Here is a 19,494-nt window from a genome sequence, read left to right as displayed (position 1 = left end):
TAAGAAAAAGTGCATCTACTTTAAAGTCCAGAGAAACACCAGTGCCAACATAAGATAAAGACAGATGCAGAAGGTTAAACAATTCCTGCAATGATTTAATATCTGTGAGAATTGTTCAGTCTAAATTTGCCCTATGTACTTTCTTTTGTTATATGGGAAAAAAACAAAAAAAAAGCAAAGAGCTCCCTGGGAAGGCACAGGGATCACCTGAAATACAACTTCAGCTGCAGAAAGTCAATCTGATAAGGCTGGTCTTGCCATAAATGTCTGTATTGCATTTTTAATAAGACCAAACAGCTGCTGAAGTTTCATTTCCAAGACAGGACATCACGATAATTTACAATAATAGAAATTCTTACCTGCCTGCTCTTTCAAGGAATACATCCCACTCTCATCCCACAAATCAGCCAAATTCCCGTTCTGCGTGCGAGTGCAACAGGGAACCACAGAGCACGAAGGCTGAATCTGTTATGAAGCTCTTTCACTGCAGTTATTTTTATCGAACAAACTGAAGAGGTTTGGGGGTTGGCAAGAGGGAAAAAAATATCATCTCTAAATACAGCTCTCATAAGCCCTGCAGTCAGGCTGTAATCAGAAATAAGTGAGTGTTTATCTTCAGAAAACGCCCAAGGCAAAGAATTGGTCTGGTATTGACAGAGCTCACGTCTCAAACCCAGCTGTTTTGTAGTTACCTGTTTCTTCCTATCCACCGTGAATCCTGTTTAATTTCAGGCTCCCAAAGCTGCTTTATCGACTCTCTGGAAAGATACTGCTGCAATTTACTCAAAAAGCTCTTCTGGAGCAACTTACTCAACAAAGATACAAGGTTTTCCCTCAATGCAGAGCTAAGTTAGATGAGGGCGGCACAACGATTTCACCCCTCTACCTGAACACGAGGAAAGTTGTGGATTCCCCCACCCCTGGAAGTGTTCGGGGTCGGGTTGGAAGGGGCTTTGGAGCAACCTGGGAGAGTGGAATCACTTCACTGTGCAAAAGAAAATAAATGTTCACAGTCGGTGTGCCAGCTGACTGTTACCCAGGGGAGAGGTGGAGAACTGTGCAGCACAGTTGGATTTGCAGGAAGGGATCTGTCAGTGCTGAAGGGTTATTTTAAGCTCAGCTCTTTGTCTCTTGCATTGATTATTGGTCCAGAACCAGCACGTGGGGAAAAAATGTTCGGAGAGTATTTCCAATGTCCTGCCAAGCATTTTCAGCCTTGACATGCTGCAAAACAGTGGGCATAACTCACAGTTATGAGTTTCTCTGATTACCATCTTGTTCCTTTTACACATTTAATTTTCCTGGATTTTAGCAGCTGCTGCCTCAGGTTGATTTAAAGTGAGGAACATATTCCATCCACCATCTGATCTCTAATACTTTCTGCCACTTTGTAAGGGGTATGCAGCACAAATTGCTAGATCCTGTGGGTTGTGAGAGATCAGCTGCTAATTTAAGGCTGCTTTTGAGGGATGAATAACATTGTATGGAATAAATAGCATTTGCATCACGTCATGCCTTCAGTGCCTGTTTATCTCATGCTGTGGTAAAATGGTTTTGCATGCAATAATGCAACCAAGTGATATCTACTAGAATTCATCTGATACACCTTCACACTTCATATATAAGCAGTTTTTTCTGAAAGGGGATCCATTCTATGTGATGCTTACCTTTGCTTTAAACACAATACAGTTATGGCAATTCTAGAGCAACGTAAATGCTCCCAGCTGCTCATTTGATTTTTAGTGGCTGGGAAGGGATTTTCCTCCACCCCCAAGCTGAATTTTCTCCATAAACTTTACTATCTTAACAGAGTCATCTGAATTCTTTTTGTTGTGACTCATATATGGTACCTTCTCTGTGAGACATGCATTGAAATGGATGGAAAAACGTATCTCATCTGTACATAAGTACCATGTAAGTGCTTTTTCATGAATAGGGCATTTCATCTTTCATCTAGTGCTGAGTGGGTGAAAGGAAACATACACAGCTGCATCCTGAAAAGACAAACTCAGCATTAGAGTCTGTCATTAAAGTTTCTTGTAAATTCAAACAAAAATTACTCAACTCAAACTATTCATTGATGCCAAATCACAACTGGGGCTTTGTTTCAGCACTTTTAAAAAACCCAACTCTGTTCCAAGCTTAGTAGTAACTTTTCTAAATGTTCAACAACTTTAATTTTTTAAGCAATGACACATCAGATAAACCTCAGCTCATTAACCAAGAAACCACTTCGTTTATTACAAAGCGAAGCAGACTCAGAGCCCAAAGTGGAAAACCCAAGAAAGCTCTAAGCATCCTCAAGAAATTTCTAATTAGTTATCTCTAAAATATCACCAGATAAAATTCTTGCAGGTAACTGCTGGCTACGCCTAATTAAGCAACACCTTTTTGATATAATATCATTATACTGCTTCCAGCTTCCTAGAAAAGTGTTTATTCTGCAGAAGTCAAGCAATATTTACTTCCAAGGTCTCCTACCACTGTTCCTAAGTGTTTCATCAAAGGCTTGGGCTCCATCACTCACTCCTCTGTAGTCTGTGCTTTTTAACTACACAAAAAGTGCAATAATTTTTTATTTAAACGGTTTATAAGATCCCATCATTCTGAAGACATTTCTGCAGCTCTATGCCCCAGGCTTTGTGGCCTATTGAGGGGTACGTTGTTGGCAGAGCACACACTTGATGTGGAACCTAAAGCCATTTGATAGTGGATTAAACTCTCATGATTGTCCTCTCCTATCTTCATGTCATCACATTTAAAGAACAACACTTCTATCATGAGGCTCAAAGGAATTCAAATACCTTCCTGATTTCCACGAGAGGATGTGCTGCACCCTGTCACCAACCTCTCAAAAATACCAAAGCTCTTGATGGTGTTCTCATAACAGGGCAAAATGCAGCCCAGGAATCTTGCAACTGCACAAAGCCCTCAGTTTATAACAGTCGTAACAGAAGGGAAAGAAACTCCATGCTACGTATGGAACTCAGTGAGTAAATATTGTCATATCCAGCACAATAATAAGAAAATCTATTCCTCAGCCACTGAACCATTGACTCCCTTGACTTGACTCTCTATTCCTGCAGGTTTCTCCCGTGCTTGGCTTCAGTGTGCTTGTTTTCCACTCGGAAAGAACACAACCACAAATACCTTTTCATGCCTTACACTGCACTTAGCTGGCCTCCAGATTGTAAACAAACACGATAAAAATCTGAGAATGTTCTTAACTCAATCTCCATGAAAAGAAACCAAAGGGGTAAAAGAAATTAGAAAAGCAAACCAAAACCCCAACTCTGCATAATGATGAATGTACCAAGAGAAATTTGGCAAGCACTCCCTCAACACCCTGCCTCTTCTGCAACATTTTCTGCAATATAAAGACAACATTTAGCTTAGCAAACTAGATGGTCTTTATTTGTGGGCAGAGGAAACCCTAGGCAAATGCTCCAAGAGACTTTTTTTTTTCCAATGGATATGTTAATTACTTAACTTCTGTTATTGGGAAACTGTCCCAAACTAACCTTCCACTCTCCCTCTGCTTCAGCTGCAGAGAGGTCAAAATTCACTTTTTAAGGTTTTGAAGTGAGAAATTGAGAAGACAAAGCCCACCCTTAATGGAGCTTTGAGACAGCACAAGTGCCTTATTCAGATCCTTACTGATCCCTACCTGAACACCTTTTGGGAGTTACACAGGGATGCCTGAGACCAGGATGCTCCAAGATCTGATCTGTGGGACAGAGCATCTCCTGAGACAGCCCAGAGTTCTAAGGAGAAAGGGAGCACAACTGCTCCCAAATGCTCTGCTCCAGCCAGAAAGCTCTCGCTCCCATGAAAAATCTCCACATCCCTGGAGGCAACAGAGCACAAAAAGTGAGCAGTGGGAGGTAAAATGAGGTTGTATTTTTAAACAGCAGGGCTTGTTGATGTATTTGGTTCCAGACAAATAGAGGAGGACACAGAGTCGCTACAGGACATTGCAGCTGAAATGGCACCAACACGAGTTCTGAGCTCGGGTTCCACTGCTTGAAATAAACCCTTTACTGAGGCAAAGCACACAAGGAAAATGAAGTGACATAAATTCCATCAACTGCAGTTGGCAGCCAGATTTTCAAGAACAGATGCATGACTGTTAATGATAACCCAAAAAGCTCAGTTTCTAATGCAGAAAGATTGAAACTGTGTTAACATTATAAAACTACAAAGTAGAAGCATCTCCAGAACACACCCCACAGAACACTTTGCAGGAACTTTAGCAGAATTAACACAGCTAACAAAAAAAAATCTCCAGCAAAAATGCCTCCCAAGTTTTGAAACGCATTTCCATCTGTTAAATTTCTCTGTTGCTGATGGTGTTTACCTTGAGTCAAAGGTATGAATCTTTGATTTCATGAGATTAATGTAACAACTTGGTTTAGGCTGTTAATGCATTCAAAGCTCTCAAACACACAGGAGACTAAGATGGCATCAAGAGCATACAGATACATTTGGAGGGGATGTTTTTAATGGGAAATAAATTAGAAATTCCCTAATCTCTTTCTGCAGCAAGGACTACACTAACATAAAAGCTTCCTGGGCTGTCTTAGGCTGGAAGAGATGGCTTCCAAGCCCATTTATTCCTTTGAAGCACTGCTATATAACACAAATAATAACACTAAGGAAAATCCCTAAAGCTTTATCAGTTAAGTGACGACTCAAACATCGAGGAGTACAATGTTCATTTCTCAAAAATGACACCTGGCCACAATGAAACAATGATAAATAAAATATGCATATTATATGCAGATAACTGTAGAGCAAAAGGCTGTATTGGCCAGCAGAAAAGCTCAGCCCAACCAATGCATGAAGCTGCAAGAGGAAACACTTCTGTTGGTGCCTCGGATCCAGAGAAATGTGAAAAGCAGCTCTATCCTCAGCTGTCCTATCACTAATGCTACTGAGTTACTTTTTAGTGGGCACCAAAAGGAGCTGTGTGGTTTTGGGAATAAGGCGTCGTAGAAGCTGCCCTGTGCTCAGCCTCCTTAACACTTTCCACCCTCAAGAACGGTGTTTAAAAAGCACAGCAGGTGCCACCACAAGCTGTATCAATCATTGTCTCCCGCAAAGATCACTCGACTCCCACAGCTAAAGACAGCAACGTGCCAGCAGCAAAATGCCAAGAAATGCCACGTACTCCATCAAATCTTTGGGAATGTGACTCAGCAGCCTGGCTGGGGCAGTTCTGGACACTGCAACCCCTCCACCCTGCTTTATGTCCTCAACAGGAGAGTTCCAAAGAGCAACTCTGCCCACACCCTACAGCTCTGGTGCCCACACCCCACAGCTCTGGCTTTCCCTGGCTTCAACAGCAACGGCTCCAGAGTGAATTCAGCAGCCTGATCAGAGAATTGTCGGGGTTGGAAAAGACCCTTAAGACCACTGAGTCCAACCATCAACCTCAAGCTGCCGCCCTCGCCACTAGGCTGTGATCGCCACTCCAGCCCTGTCACCCATCTGGGAGAGGAGCCCTCCTGAGTCTGAGGGCAAACTGGTTGTTTGGGTTGAGTTTTTGCATCGTGAACTGTTGTGGTGCCCCTCTGCTCCACCCTCAGGCCAAAGAATTGTTCCCAGAGCTCCTCTGTCTGCCGTTGCCGGCAAGGGAGAGGTGGCATTTGACTGTGGTGATCCCCTGGTGCGTCTCCTCCGTGCTGCAGGAGAGCAGCTCCTGCTCTGCCAAGCTCCAAAACAGAGTCCACAAGGGAAGCACCCAGGGATCGGTTCTCTGACCCTCCTGGACAAAAATGAAAGGTTGGACGAGGATTGGAACAGCCTGGGGTAGTGGGAGGGCTGGAATGAGAGGAGCTTTAAAGTCCCTTCCAACGCAAACCACTCTGACTCTACAGTTTTTCCATGTGAATAACCAAGTCCTGCTCCTTTCATAGCAGTTACTTCACCGGTATGTGGAAAATTAGGCATTCTAGAACACCATCCTAGGTGCAGGAGAGAAGTCTCAGCGCTGATCATTTGATTTAATTTGCAGTTTTCCTGCATGTTTAAATCCTGGAAAATGCCTTCAGCATCCAAACCATTTCTAATCAAAGTGAGCGACTGCAGAAGTTCAGAATAATCTATGAACTCAAAAAATTCACAGTTCTTCTCATTAAGTGAAAAAATAAATCATATGCTGATAACACACCTCAGTTTCTTTATTGCATGGCTCAGTGGTTTAAATTACACTTTGAGAAGAATAGCGAATCAGAATGAAACCGAACAATTATATGGGTTTCTTTCTTTGCATATGAAAACTTGCATTTGATGTTGTTCTTACTATTCCTCCTTAAGGTTACTTATCCAGGGCCAACAAAACTGATCTGGAAAAGACAAAATGTTTTATCCGAACAGGGACCGTTAAATACAATGTGTATTATTTTATCAGTGTTTTTACAGAGACACCTCTGCCCAAGGTGAAAACAAATTAAATGAGAAAATGCAGCTGTAACCATTCGTGCCATACACAGGAGCCTCAGGCCAGAGTGCACCCAAATGTATTTTGGGGTTTGGTTATGGTCCAGAAAGGGTGTGTAACTCCCAACATCAGATCTCAGAGTGCTTTTCAAAGGTGCCTCTCCCTCTCTGGGTGACAAAATGACAGAGCTCTGACATGTGTCACCTGTAATATCATTTGGAATAAAATGGTAGAAGTCCAAGAAAAACTTAGATCTCCTAACTCGCCATCCAGAATCCCATTACCTGGGAATTGAGGGATTTTGAACTAAATTCAGATATGTGTTACACAAGCTAGAAAGCCACCAGCAATCCACTTTCTGAATAAACCATCTAAGGCGGACAGCACTGACTCTGACTTTCCCCCAGTAACCATATTGAACAGAACGAGTTTCAGCCTTTCATAAGCTCAATAGACAGAGAAAGTGAATTTTCCCAGCTTCCCCAGCTGTAATCATGCCCCCCATCCCAGAGTTGTGCCAGAATCTCCCTGCACAACAGTGGCAGGCAGCACTTTTTGGGGCCAAAGCTGGCAGATGGCACTTTCAGGAGCAACGGTGCAAGACCTGCAGTAGGAAACGAAACCCTCCCTGTCATAAACAGCTCCCAGTTAAGAACTGGAGCCCTAATTAATATAATTGGTTTCATACGAGGTGCTAAAACACTAATTTTCTGCATTTAGAAGGCTACACTGTTTCTATTAGTTAGGGAGCGTTTTGCTCACCTCTATTTTTGCTCAAGCACCGAGGAAAAAGGGAGGGGAAAATGTGTCATGTACTCTGCCTCCAGCTAGAGAATGCCATGCTAGAGTACATTTTTCACCACAGATGAAAAATGAAGGCAGGTAGCCTTTCAGCACAGCTGCTCCTGAGGACTGAAATGGAAAATTATTTGGAGAGCAACTCTCCCATCATTCACTCAGAGCTGTGGATTTACATCCTCCAACCTGCATGAGATCCACCGAGTGAGTAGGACTCCATCCCAAGCTGAAATCCGAGGGAGAAGACATATTTAAAATATAAAAACAAACAGTACTACCACGGGGGGGGGGGAAATCACCGATCATTACCCTTCAGGAAAGCACTCAATTTTCAGCCTTTCTGCTTCAAGTCCAGAAAATTAAATTTCCTCTTTTTAATGGTGCTGCCTTTGAGTACTGGCCAAAAAGTGAAAGGGCATGAGGGTTATGTTAGGAGAGAGTAGAAAAAAGGCCTGCATCTCTCAATTTGGCATGTCTGGCAATGGGAGGGAAAACCCACAGTGGAATAGGACACAACCAGGACAAGGAGCCCTTTGCTGGCTGTCACTGGGGAGGAATTGTCACCTCCTCCAGCTCCCTGACACTGGCCATGCCCATCCAAGCCAGGAAATCCAGCTTTGCATTGGGTACCAAGTGTTGTTTTTCCACTTTAGAGACACATCCCCATCTCCCTTTGCTCCACTTCTCCTTGAAGCCTTTAAACCCTGAGGATGAACCGCACCACTCCAGAAGCAGATGCTGGTCTCTGATTTCAGAAGTATTCCTTTCCCTCTCCACAAGGACTTCCACCTTCTGTGTGACTTTAAAACTCCTCTCGCTGCTTTTAACTTGGCTGATGAGTATCAGTGTGAGCCATTGGTTGAAGTGTCTTTAATGATAGAACAGTTCATAAAAATAAAACTCTCCTATCCGTAAAATGTACATTCCCACTTCTGAAAATGGAGTAAGCCTATTAATTATTTTCTTAAAGACTGAATCTCAAAATGGCACTGCTGACATTTAAGGCTCATAAAAAATGGAAGTCAGTCTGATCTGTGAGAAATGAGTTTATATGATCTATCTTAAGATGAAAATATTTATCAAGGAAGGCAGTTGCCAATTAGGAACACTAACAGAAACAAAGCCACTTCGAGTAAGTTGCCTTTTTTTTTTTTTTTTAATCTTTTCCATGACAAGGGCATGCTTCTCCCCAGAACAGTGGTGCACAAAATAAGTGACATCTGGTGGCTTTATGCTGTAATAGAATAAGGCACCTCGTTTCAACGCTGTTAACCAAATCCATTTTTAAATTTACTGCTTCTTAGCAAAGCTTTTTAGATGTTTTATTTATTTATTTTCGCACAGATACTTCTGAGGACCCTGGGCATCACAGTCCCTCTTGCAGGGTGACAACTGCTGTTACCCAATTAAAGTGGGACTGTCATATTCACATCAGAAAAAAACACAACTCCACAAAGCAATTTGGAAGGCACGGGAAAAGAGCACTGAGATTTAGCTGGGCAGCACCAGTGAGAATCACATAGAGCCAGGCTATAAGAAGCAGCTCTGCAGAATTTTGTGAAGGGAATCCTTCACCTGCTCCACTTATTCACATGCTCAATGTAATTAATATCAACTCAGGTCTGTCTGAATTGTCTTTCATTTCATTTAACTACACCCAAAAGAAACAGCTGCATTTTTCGTTCTGAGTTTAGCAGCATCCTGGTGGCTACAACTTTTACAAATTTGAAACAGCTTTTCCCCTTTTCATGCTTTATTGATCCTCAGCAATGGCCACATCTAATCCAGCCAAGCCTCCTGCACCTAAACCTGCACTCCAGACATAAAGCAATTACAACTCCCCTTCGAACTCCTCCAGCCAGAAATACACTTCTCTTTTAGAAAGCCATAAGCCTCTACTGGATAATTAATAGAAGTACTGTCAGCCAGCCTCAATTAAAATTACAAAATTGCTGGCACTGCAATATCAAGGCTTGCAAGACCAGTTTCTGCAGTAATAAGTATTTATGGGGGGAAAAAAATGTAAGCACTATTTAACAGAAACGAGATGAAAGATAAACAGACTCTAAATATTTATCAGCAGAGGAAGTCCAAAAATATACCAGTTAAAATGGAGCGGATGGCAGCTAAATCCAGATCACTGAGAGCTCCTCGAAGGATGTGCGAGGAGGAACTTCATTTTCAGCTTGACATGGCTAAATCAAATTAATTCCTTCCTCCTATTCAATTGCTGTATAGAAACCCCTGATGCCAAAAGGACAAAGCTAAAAATGTCCCCAAACCCATGTCTAAACTGCACTTGCACCCTGCAGCAGTGCAATAAATAAAGAGTTGGACTCTGGGGCTTTTCCATCACTTTTAAGGCCTGAATATCCTTAAGAGGAATGTCCACCTGCACGGTTGGCTTCCCTCAGCACTGAAAAGGGGGCTCCACATCTGCAGGATCTCCATAAAAAGGGGCCTCTGGGATAGCACAGCTACTGATGGATTATTTCAAAGAGAAATATTATTTCCTGCTCACATTCCCTCATCCCCACCAGACTTTATCTTCACCTCGAGACCTCCTGGCTGAGCTAAATAACACATGCACAGAAAAGCACAGCTGAGTGGCTTTAGCTCCAGCCACTCATCAAGAAGAAAACTTTTAAAGATCCCATTTCAATTTATTTTTTTTGAAATGCTGGCATGCTGAAGTCAGCAGGAAGACATTTCAGTGACTTTAATGAAGCCAGAGGTTCATCCAGAGAATTGCTGTTTGGAATGAACACAGCATTTATGTTATCTCATTTGAAACCTTCCAAGTTTTTTGTTAAATGCAACTTAATGATATTTGCTATTTCGGAATTATTTGCTATCTTTGAGAACACAGAAAGGAGGGTATTAAAGTTCTGCACTGTAAAATGTTTAGTGATGATGGATGGGATACTCTTGTTTCAGTAACGGGCATGTTTTTAATGCATAAATATTAATTGTCATTAAGTGCCTGCTCATTTTGCAGTTTTGGAAAGCTTTAGATTGTAGGAATTGTAACAGTCCAAAAAAGATACTGTTGGTATTTATGTATTTATCAGCATTTTCACGGCACATTTTAGGGCTTTCTTTTTCTTTTTTTCTTCATTTATTATCCAATGTACCAGCACAGCAAGACAAAAAAAAAAAATGGAAAACTGGAGAGATGACTACACCCACTTAATGGGTATCATTACAGGAAAACACCATCAAAACTCAGCAGAGGCTTTTTATGCATTCCCCTGTATTACACCAGAATGAGTTATTGCAACATTCTAACTCTGATGCTAAACCAGGAGAATGCTCAATTTTTACAGCTCGAGCAGGAATGAGCAGCAGGTGAGAGGAACCCGTCTGAGAGAGTTATTGACTCCAGGGAAAAGCTGTTCCCTGACTAAAAGCTCTGGAGGGTTACCCAGATTTTCCAGCCTTGCCACACTCCTTGGTGAGCAGAGGGCTCTGATTTCCTCCAAAACAACTGGGAAACTGCTCCCACTCCCACAAGATTCTGGTCCCCCTCACACCAGGAAAACCCAAAAGGTGAATTACTCCTCATCTAGCCTAATGCCAGATAAATCCACGTGGGATTTCCATGGATACCAATCTAGATTGCATTTACTCTGCTGTTTATTTTTCATTTTGCTGATCTCCTCAGCAATGCTCAAAAATCTACTCTGAAGGGTTAAAAACTTCCCTATACAAAATCACCTGATGTCAGCCAAATTTTTATTTTCTTTTTCCTCAGCGAGAGAGAGGATCAGCTCAGATTCCACTCTTCCCTTCTGCTCACCTCTCACATCTCGTTTCTTGTTTTAAAGATGGTATAAATAGCTTTGCAAAGTAATTCTAATATTGAATGTCAAGTGCAATCATGGTTTCATTCTGATTTATCCTTATCTGATCCTCAGGCAAGTTAATCCTCAACCTGAGAAACTGTTTTCAGAGCTTCATAATTGATGAAACTTTTCATCTAAATTATTTACTCTACGAACGGCTCCGATGAGTCGCTCAGGGCATAAAGCTGTAGTACTCGATTCTGGAGTGCTCAAGAACATGTTTTTGTCTTCTTAAATTAAGAGCCCATCACTACATCTCGTGCTGCAGTTTCCATTGGCAGTCTTTAATGCGCAGCAGGGTTTTTATCTGAATTTTTATCACTTGCAATAGATGCAGTTACAACCCAGATGTCTCGGTATTATCCCAGCCCGGAGCTCCAGGGAGACACAAAGCAGGCAGAGAATCCCTGATCCTGAAGATGTGAATCTGACTGTGTGAACCAGTATTCCTTCCCTGGAACCACCTGGGCACAGGCTCAAAGCCTGATGAACTCATTCAAAACCTGCTCCTCTTCCATTGCAACAAAATCCTTCCCAGACACAGCCCCAGGAAACGTCCTCAGGCTTCAGCAATCCCAAGGATGAGCTGTACAGCAGCAGCCCTAAAAATGCACTAGGAAGGGGTGGAAGACAAGAGCGGGAGCCCAGTCACTAGCACAGTGAAATACATCCAGGAAATTATGAACTTAAAAGTTTGAGATTCATTATCCATTTAATTTACTTAACATTACCAATATCTGTTTAACATTATCTAATATCTACAGAGCTAAGCAAAAAAGATAAATTGCGACTAAAGAGTAGCCAAAATCAAAGAGGCTGGGAAGGAATATCAGATAAGGTATTGGACGGGCTGGCAAGGAAGTGTTGGTTTTAAGAGCTGCTAAAGAATTTTCAGGAGATGAAGCTCCCCTGTGAGGAGCTGGGCCTGCAGGCAAACCCATCTCATTATGAGATACATTCTCCTAATAAACTATTAAACCATCCTTCTCCATTCCTTCCTATTTCTAGCTTTACACAGACAAACCTCCTGGCTGCACCAGTCAAAGAGCCCTTTTTCTTTGGATTAATAAATTCTGGCACTCAGACCATTATATCCCAATTTAGGTACAACAAGGTTGACACTGGGCTCTTACATTTCCTCCAAATTATGGGCAAAACCTTCCAGAATCCTGATTTCTGCTACTTTTTTTTTTCCCCTGAGGTCTCTCCTATTTGTTGGTGCCTCACTACTCATTCGGTGCCAGTTCTAAAGCACTTTAATTAAGTGCTTTTTCTCCACACCGTTCCCAGACCATCCAATATTACAAACTCACATCCATGTGCTGCCCACCCTCAAAGCACTCTTTCAGCACTACGAGGCTTCTTCCATGCTGCACATAAATCTTTATATTTTTTTGCCTTTGTGTCTTGCAGAGTTTTTCATTTTTCAAAGCAGTCTTATCTTGTTTCCTCTGTATGACTTTGAACGTTACATTTTATCTTCACTCTTGTCTGACCTCAGAGTTCAAACCCAGCTCAAACTCACCTGTAACTCAATGACTTATTTGAAAGAAATGACCTTCCCTCTATTCCATGCAACCCTGAGAAGTTACAAGTCTAACTTAAACTTGTCGTATTTAAGCCGAACACCAATAAATGCAAAACCAAAGTGAAATATAATAATACAAAAGCCTTTTTCACTCTCATCAGTTTTTCTAATTTTATGGTTAGATAGCAGGGTACATTCACCCACACTGAAAATCAAGGTTTTTCTACAGGAAAAAAATATCTCCTCGTGAAACTTATTTTTTCCTACTGGAAGGCGTGAAGCAAATGGAAAATGTCACTTTGAGTATTTTGCTATTTAGGTGCAGATCTGCACCTTTTAGGGTGAGGAACAACCCACCTTAGATGCAGATTTGGCCTAAAACTCCGTTTATTTATAAAATGTTGTGCTTCTTTGGTGAGTAAATGATGGCATAGTAAGTTTTAGAACATTAAGTGTGTATTTGGTGCTGCTCAGTGTATAAACAAATAAAAGCCTGGGTTGCTTCCTTGCCACTTCCATCCCACCAGTTCTCCACAGGATTGGGTTCATTTCCAAAGGAACCCATGGCACAGGAGGCAGCCACGTGCCCCCCACCATCCCCAACACCGCAGGGGCTGTGGCTGCTTTCAGCAAACCAACAGGGGAAGGTTCACACCACCAGGAGCTCCAAAAATGTGTCTGGAGTTGAGGTGGACCACTTCATTTCTGGTAAGGTCAGAAGGAAATCAGCAGCCGGGTGCTGAGGTTCGGGAAACAAGTGTTTCAGGCAGCTCAGGCTGTTGTGGGGGTTGGAGGTAGATGGATTCGGGAAAGAGAAGAGGCAGTAAGTTGGGGCTGGAGGGTTGATGCAGTAGAGGAGCTCCAGGCCAGAGTGATCAGAGGGCTGGAGCATCAGTCCTGTGAGGAAAGGCTGAGAGTGGGGGTGTTCAGTCTGGGGAAGAGAAGGCTCCAGGGAAACCTCAGAGCCCCTTTCAGGGTCTGAAGGGGCTCCAGGAGAGCTGGAGAGTGACTTTGGACAAGGGATGGAGGGACAGGACAAGAGGAATGGCTTCAAATTGACAAAGGGCAGGGTTAGATGGGATATTGGGAAGGATTTGTTCCCTGTGAGCGTTGGGAGGCCCTGGCACAGGGTGCCCGGAGAAGCTGTGGCTCCCCTGGATCCCTGGAGGCATCCAAGGCCAGGCTGGATGGGTTTGGGGCAACCTGGGACAGCGGAAGGTATCAGGGCTGGATGAGCTTCAAATTCCCTTCCCACACAAACCAGTCTGAGATTCTCTCTTGTGACCTCTGGTGTGCTGCCACCAGAGGGGACAGAGGCAATGGGACAGAGTCTGCCAAGAGTCCCTCACTCCTGTTCACATCCACCACCTCATCAGGTCTCGCATCCTCACCACAGCTGCCTTGTCACTGCCATCAGCCCCCAGTACCCATCAGGACAACGTTTCTCCTTCTGTTTCCTCTCGCAAGACATCACCTGCTTATCTTCCCTCGGAGAGCACTCCTTAAAAACTAAAGATTACAAGCCACGTTCAACAGCTGCTGGAAACCAGGTGTAACATAAATTAATAAATATTCCATGGAAAAGCCACATTAACTGCTTGCCCCTAAAGTGCTGTTTAGTGGCATGTCAGGCACAGCTGTGTAATCAAAGGATTACAGTGCTCCCCTTGCAAGGCTCTCCACCTCCTCGGGAGCTTCCCTGTCTCCCTCGCCTGTAAAAACCCAACCCAGGCACCAGGACAGAATTGTAGTCATGCCTTCGAGCCTGGGAAACGCAACCCAACAGGCCGTGGGGACAAACACAACACGTTTCCTGTCAGATACACGGGCAGCCGCACAGATTTTTAAGAGAACGGGACAGCAAAGCTCAGGATCATTAGTTTGTTTCAGTGAAATTGCAGTGGAAGTGGAGGGATGGGTGCAGTTCAGGCTGCTTCGAAATAAGAACTTGGAGGAGGTTACAGCTCCCTTCCCCTGAATAGCTGTATTTGGACTCCAGATCTGACACCACACTTGGTCAGCAAGAAAAACAGGGCACTTCACAAAAAAACATAAATAAATAAGGAATACTAATTTGTGGGGGAAAGCTGTGAAAAAGATACTCACTTATTGGAAATCAACCATGTTTTTCCACAGGACTTTGGATTCTTCCAGCTGAGCAACATAACTCCAGCCAAAGAGTATGGTGGGAATTTAGAATTACCTCTCCCTGTGCGAGGTATGCAGGAAAACAGGTGGGTTGCAGGGGGAAATGGGAGTCTAAAATAGCAATTTACAAGCCCAGTTCAAATCAGGGTGCATCTTCTGCAAACCCTCTGAGATGTTTGAAGCTGTGTTCCACATCAGGCGAGCACCCAGAGTAGCATTGAGTGATCTGAGAGCACATTTCCTTGGGATTTATGGCTGTGGGATATACATTAACTGTAGGAGCAATTAGGAGGGAGAGGAGGATATCAGTATCTGTTCGCGTCATGGCTTTTCTTCACCCAAGTGATGCATCTGTGCTGGAAGAGAAGCACAGTTGGGTGTTCCAGGTTCCTAAATCCACATGTCATTTAGGTGAGATCAGCCCTCTGCTGCCAGCTCACCTCTGGAGAAATTCAATCAGCACCCAATGGTGACAAAACCCTGAGTTACAGCTCCGTGAGATTTTCCTCCATGGACATTTAGGGAAGACCTCAGTGTAGGAAAAATAGTTTATAACAGGAAGGATTCCCTTCCTAGTCAGCAGAGGAATTCCGTAAGAAATCCTTGTTGGCCAGCAATAACTCATCAACTTTGGCAGAGTTTGCTGCCATCCCCCAAACCATTTGATCTTCAATATAAACCAATTCTTTGAGAGGTGCTTCAGCACCAGGCCACAGCCCATCCTTAAAAACACCTTCAGTAACACTGAAATCACCTGGGCTGCCAACAACAGCTTTGACCACTGAAACTCCCCATTCTCACAGAGCTCCTGCCACAGGTTGCTTAAAATAGTGTTAAAATACATCATGAGCAGTACTTAATTTGCATGTCTGTGATTATGCCTACATAATCCTATCCTTGTTAATGGTGCTGGTGGATTACACACCTTCATCCTTCCCCTTCAACCACAAGAAATAATTCCAATATGAGAGTCTGCTTCACCCTTCTCATTTATATGATTTCCAGATACCTACTTTTAGTTTAGCAATGAAGATAAAAATCCATTACTGCCTTCCATTGCATCAGTGGAATTAAGTGTTTTGCAATGTAAATCTCCACTGTTTGACCATGTTCCTGTTACAAACCACCAAATAAAACACTCTGAATTTGAGATTAGTCCTCCTATGACAAAATCTGAGCCATAAAATTATTTTGCTATTGATTTCAGAACTGCACAGTGGCTGCAACTCACAGACACAGGATCTAAGTGCTCTTTTAAAAAAAAAGGAAAGAAAGAAGGTAGAATCACTACTAAATCTTCATACAAGTAGTTTCCTCCTTTCTGCATTCAAATTGATTTTCTTTCTTTTGGCATGTGAGGAGCCAGATGAATCCTTTGACTCAATGCCCAAGAGTGAAATGGCACCAGCAGCAGCAGAGAAGCTCTAAGGGCATGAGACGTGTGACAACATTTTAATCACTGACAAAAAGAGGCTTCAAGGCAGCTACTCTGTTAATGCTTGCTGGTTTTAAGTGAGATTAATTGTTTATGAGTGACTGTATATAAAAAACATATCTGTGTCTATAAATAGCACAGATATAAGTATATATATATATGGTTCATGTACATTTGGGGATGTTTTATTGGTGGAAATTTCCCTCTCTGCCAAAGATCAAGTAGTCCCCAGTTAGTATCAAGTGCAGTGCTGTTCAATCAGGTGTTTGTTTATCCAAATGAGCACATACGATTTTCAGTTCAACCTTAAAAATATTTACTTTTCATGAACAGTTCCAGCAAACTTTGAGATTTAATCTGTGATGTGCCCAGCTGGCCACTCTCCTCTTTTTTTCTTTTTTTTTTTTTTTTCAGGTCTCAAAACACAAAAGAACGTGTTTGTTCTACAGGAGATGATGATGATGATGATGGGTTTTTGGTCTGGCTAACAATTCAAGAAGTGAAACCATTCTGATGTCATATGCAAGGAAGTCAGTGTGAAGGGGACTTAAGGCCAGAGAATGATATAATAAAATAATTTTTTTAAAAAAAATCCAAATCTTAGAGCTTGGTAGGTGTTTGGATGCACCATCCAAGCAATACTCTCACATATCCTATTAACCTACAAATCTGTCTGTGCTAAGACAGTCAGATCACTGCAGAGTACGGCTGTAGTATTACAATGAAGCAGCAGAGGAAAATAAAAAAAGAAAAAAAAATTTAAAAAAAGAAGAAGAAGACGAAGAAGAAGAAAAAGAGAAGCCCATATACGAGACCGCCAAAGTTCAGCTGGTGAATTGTTGCTTAACAGACTCTGACCATAATAACCCGTCACTGAACCTTGCCTGCATTCTCAGCAGCTATGAAGCTATTTTTAACAGCCAACTGCTTGCATTTAAGAAATACCCCTCTTCACCCAAAAATATTCACAGCGAATGGCAACATCCATGCCCGGCTCGATCCTAGGTGGGATGCGCTGCCGGGATTTGAATGGCTCTTTTAGGAAAGCCCCTTTGCAAGTGCCTGCTCGCCCCCAAACCCCCCGAGCCCAGCGCCATCCGCGGCTGCGGGGACCTGCCCAGCGCGGGCAGTGACAGCATCCGCGCCACCTTTGTCCCCGCGGGGTCCCGCGGAGCACGGACCCGCTCCGGGCGCCTTCCCCCCGCCGTGCCCCGCTCCTGCCGCGGCTCCGGGGGATGCCCTGGCAGCTCCCGGGGCGCTCCAGCCCGCCGGGGAGCGGGGACAGTCCTGTGTGCCCCGGCTGGAGCCGCGCGTCCCCCGAGCCCAGCCGTGCCCGGCGGTGCCCCCGCGGCTGCCGCTGCCCAACTTCCCGCAAAGTCCCGCCGCCTCCAAACTTGGGGAGCCGCGGCCTGGGCACCCCCCGCCTTCCCGCAGCGCCCATCCCATCCCATCTCATCCCAATCCCATCCCCTCCTCTGCCATCCCATCCTAATCCCATCCCCGCGCTCCTACCTCCGCCGCCTCGGCTCCGCTCTGCCCCGCGCCCGCCGCCTCCGCCGGCTCTGCCCTGGGGGAGGGGGGCGGAGGACGAGGAGGAGGAGGAGGAGGAGAGGAGGAGGAGGAAGGGGGAGGGAGCAGCCCCGCCGCTCCCCGGCCGCGCTGCGCAGCCCGGGAGGCGGAGTGCCGCCGCTCGGCTCTGCCCCGCGGCTCCCCGGGGCGTGGGGGTCCCCCCGGGCGTGGGGCTGCGGGCATGGGCTGCGGGCAGAGCGGGGGACGCGCCGCGGAACCCCCCGGGGCGGGATGCGGGACATCCCGCGGCCATCCCCCGCGGCATCCCGGGCCCCGAGAACCGCCGGGGGATGGATCGAGAGAATCGACAAGGAGATGGGCCCCTCCTGAGCCGTCCGACGGGAATTGGGGCTGTCCCGAGCGAGCGGCGGAGCCGGCATCCCGAATCCGGGTGCGCAGGCAAAGGTCAGCCCGAGGAGACTCACGGCTCGGATGCTGCCGAGGCTCCGAGGCTGGAGCGAGTCAGATCTTCTTTGCTGCACACCTGGCAGGCTGCAGGCAGCATCCACTGCCCTGCTCAGGCCTTGGAATGGCAACGGCACAAACGTGGCTAAGAAGCCAAAAATCTTCTACTCACTTGAATGCAAAGTTTGTTCTCAAACAAGAGATCCTACCAATAAAATAGAATAGAATAGAATAGAATAGAATAGAATAGAATAGAATAGAATAGAATAGAATAGAATAGAATAGAATTATATATTTTTTAATATATATATAAAGTGAATATACATAAAAACTGTTAAACTGTCAGAGGGCAAGCTGAGATTAAATTTTAGAAAGTAATTCTTCCCTGTGAGGGTGGGGAGGCCCTGACACAAAGAAGTTGTGGCTGCCCCTGGATCTCTGGGAGTGTCCAAGGCCAGGTTTGGCTTGGAGCACCCAGAGGTAGTGGAAGGAGTCCCTGCCCATGGCAGGAGGGTTGCAGCGAGATGGTCTTAAAGGCCCCTCCCACCCCAAACTGTTCTATGGTTCTGTGATGATAAATACACGGTTAAATGTACAGTCTGGTTATTAAGTCTGTGATACACACACATCCCTTCTGAGATGCAGCACACGCCATTTCCCTCAAAGGTTTAATGCAACACTTGCAAAGCCAATATTATCAAAAGGAAAACTCTTCATATTTCCCTCCTCACACTGCTAAGCCTAAATCCATGTGCTTAATACTCAGCAATATTATTTCTGAGTGCTTGAAGTGTTGAAGCACGAGCTGAGCATGAAAGAACAGTGAATTCTCCATTTTAGTACTTCCTTTTGTGATCAAGCCCATCTTTGGTTTTAACTTTCAGAAGCATCTAAAACTCACACAGCTCAGTGGGAATCTGTTTTGCAGTGAAACCATATGTACCTTAATAGTAAAATGCAAAGCAGAAGTTTACAAATTACACAGCTCTGATTGGGAGCCAAACAAATGAAAAGATTTCAAGCAGGTGATTGTGCACCTGTTATAAAAACTTTGAAAAGATTCTAAAAGCCACACATGCACACATTTCCTACAGCACCACGTTTGTATCTCTGTTCAGATCACATCTGAATCTCACCTGGTTTTTAGGGGGAAAAAAACCACCCAGAATAAAGGCCCTGATGAGGTGAAACCTGTGATTTATAAAATACTCACACATATTCAGTGTTTCTGTTCTGAGTTAAATATGCTGCCCTCCAAGGCCTTTTTTGGCCTCGTGGGATGCTCTGAATAGCAATTATCCTTAGCCAGATTTCTGTGTAATTA

General features: G+C 44.1%; 1 protein-coding gene across 2 annotated transcripts in view; it reads right to left on the bottom strand.

The window, feature by feature from the left end:
* The window catches only part of CHST15 (carbohydrate sulfotransferase 15), a 44,977-nt gene extending 27,213 nt beyond the window's left edge, over positions 1-17,764 (bottom strand). The window contains exon 1 of one of the 2 annotated variants that reach the window (XM_066190763.1): positions 17,709-17,764. The gene's annotated coding sequence lies outside the window, so the exon portion shown is untranslated. Of the gene's footprint in view, positions 1-359; positions 425-17,708 lie in introns of those variants that run through there. The other variant, XM_066190764.1, reaches the window with a different exon arrangement.
* Positions 17,765-19,494: the final 1,730 nt, after the last annotated feature.

This window comes from Chamaea fasciata, unplaced genomic scaffold (genome assembly GCF_029207755.1).
Source record: "Chamaea fasciata isolate MVZ Bird 193981 ecotype frontalis unplaced genomic scaffold, bChaFas1.0.hap1 SCAF_9, whole genome shotgun sequence".
Classification (NCBI taxonomy): Eukaryota; Metazoa; Chordata; class Aves; order Passeriformes; family Sylviidae; genus Chamaea; species Chamaea fasciata.
The sequence above is the reverse complement of the archived record's forward strand: the minus strand, read 5'-3'. Positions and strand labels throughout refer to the sequence as shown.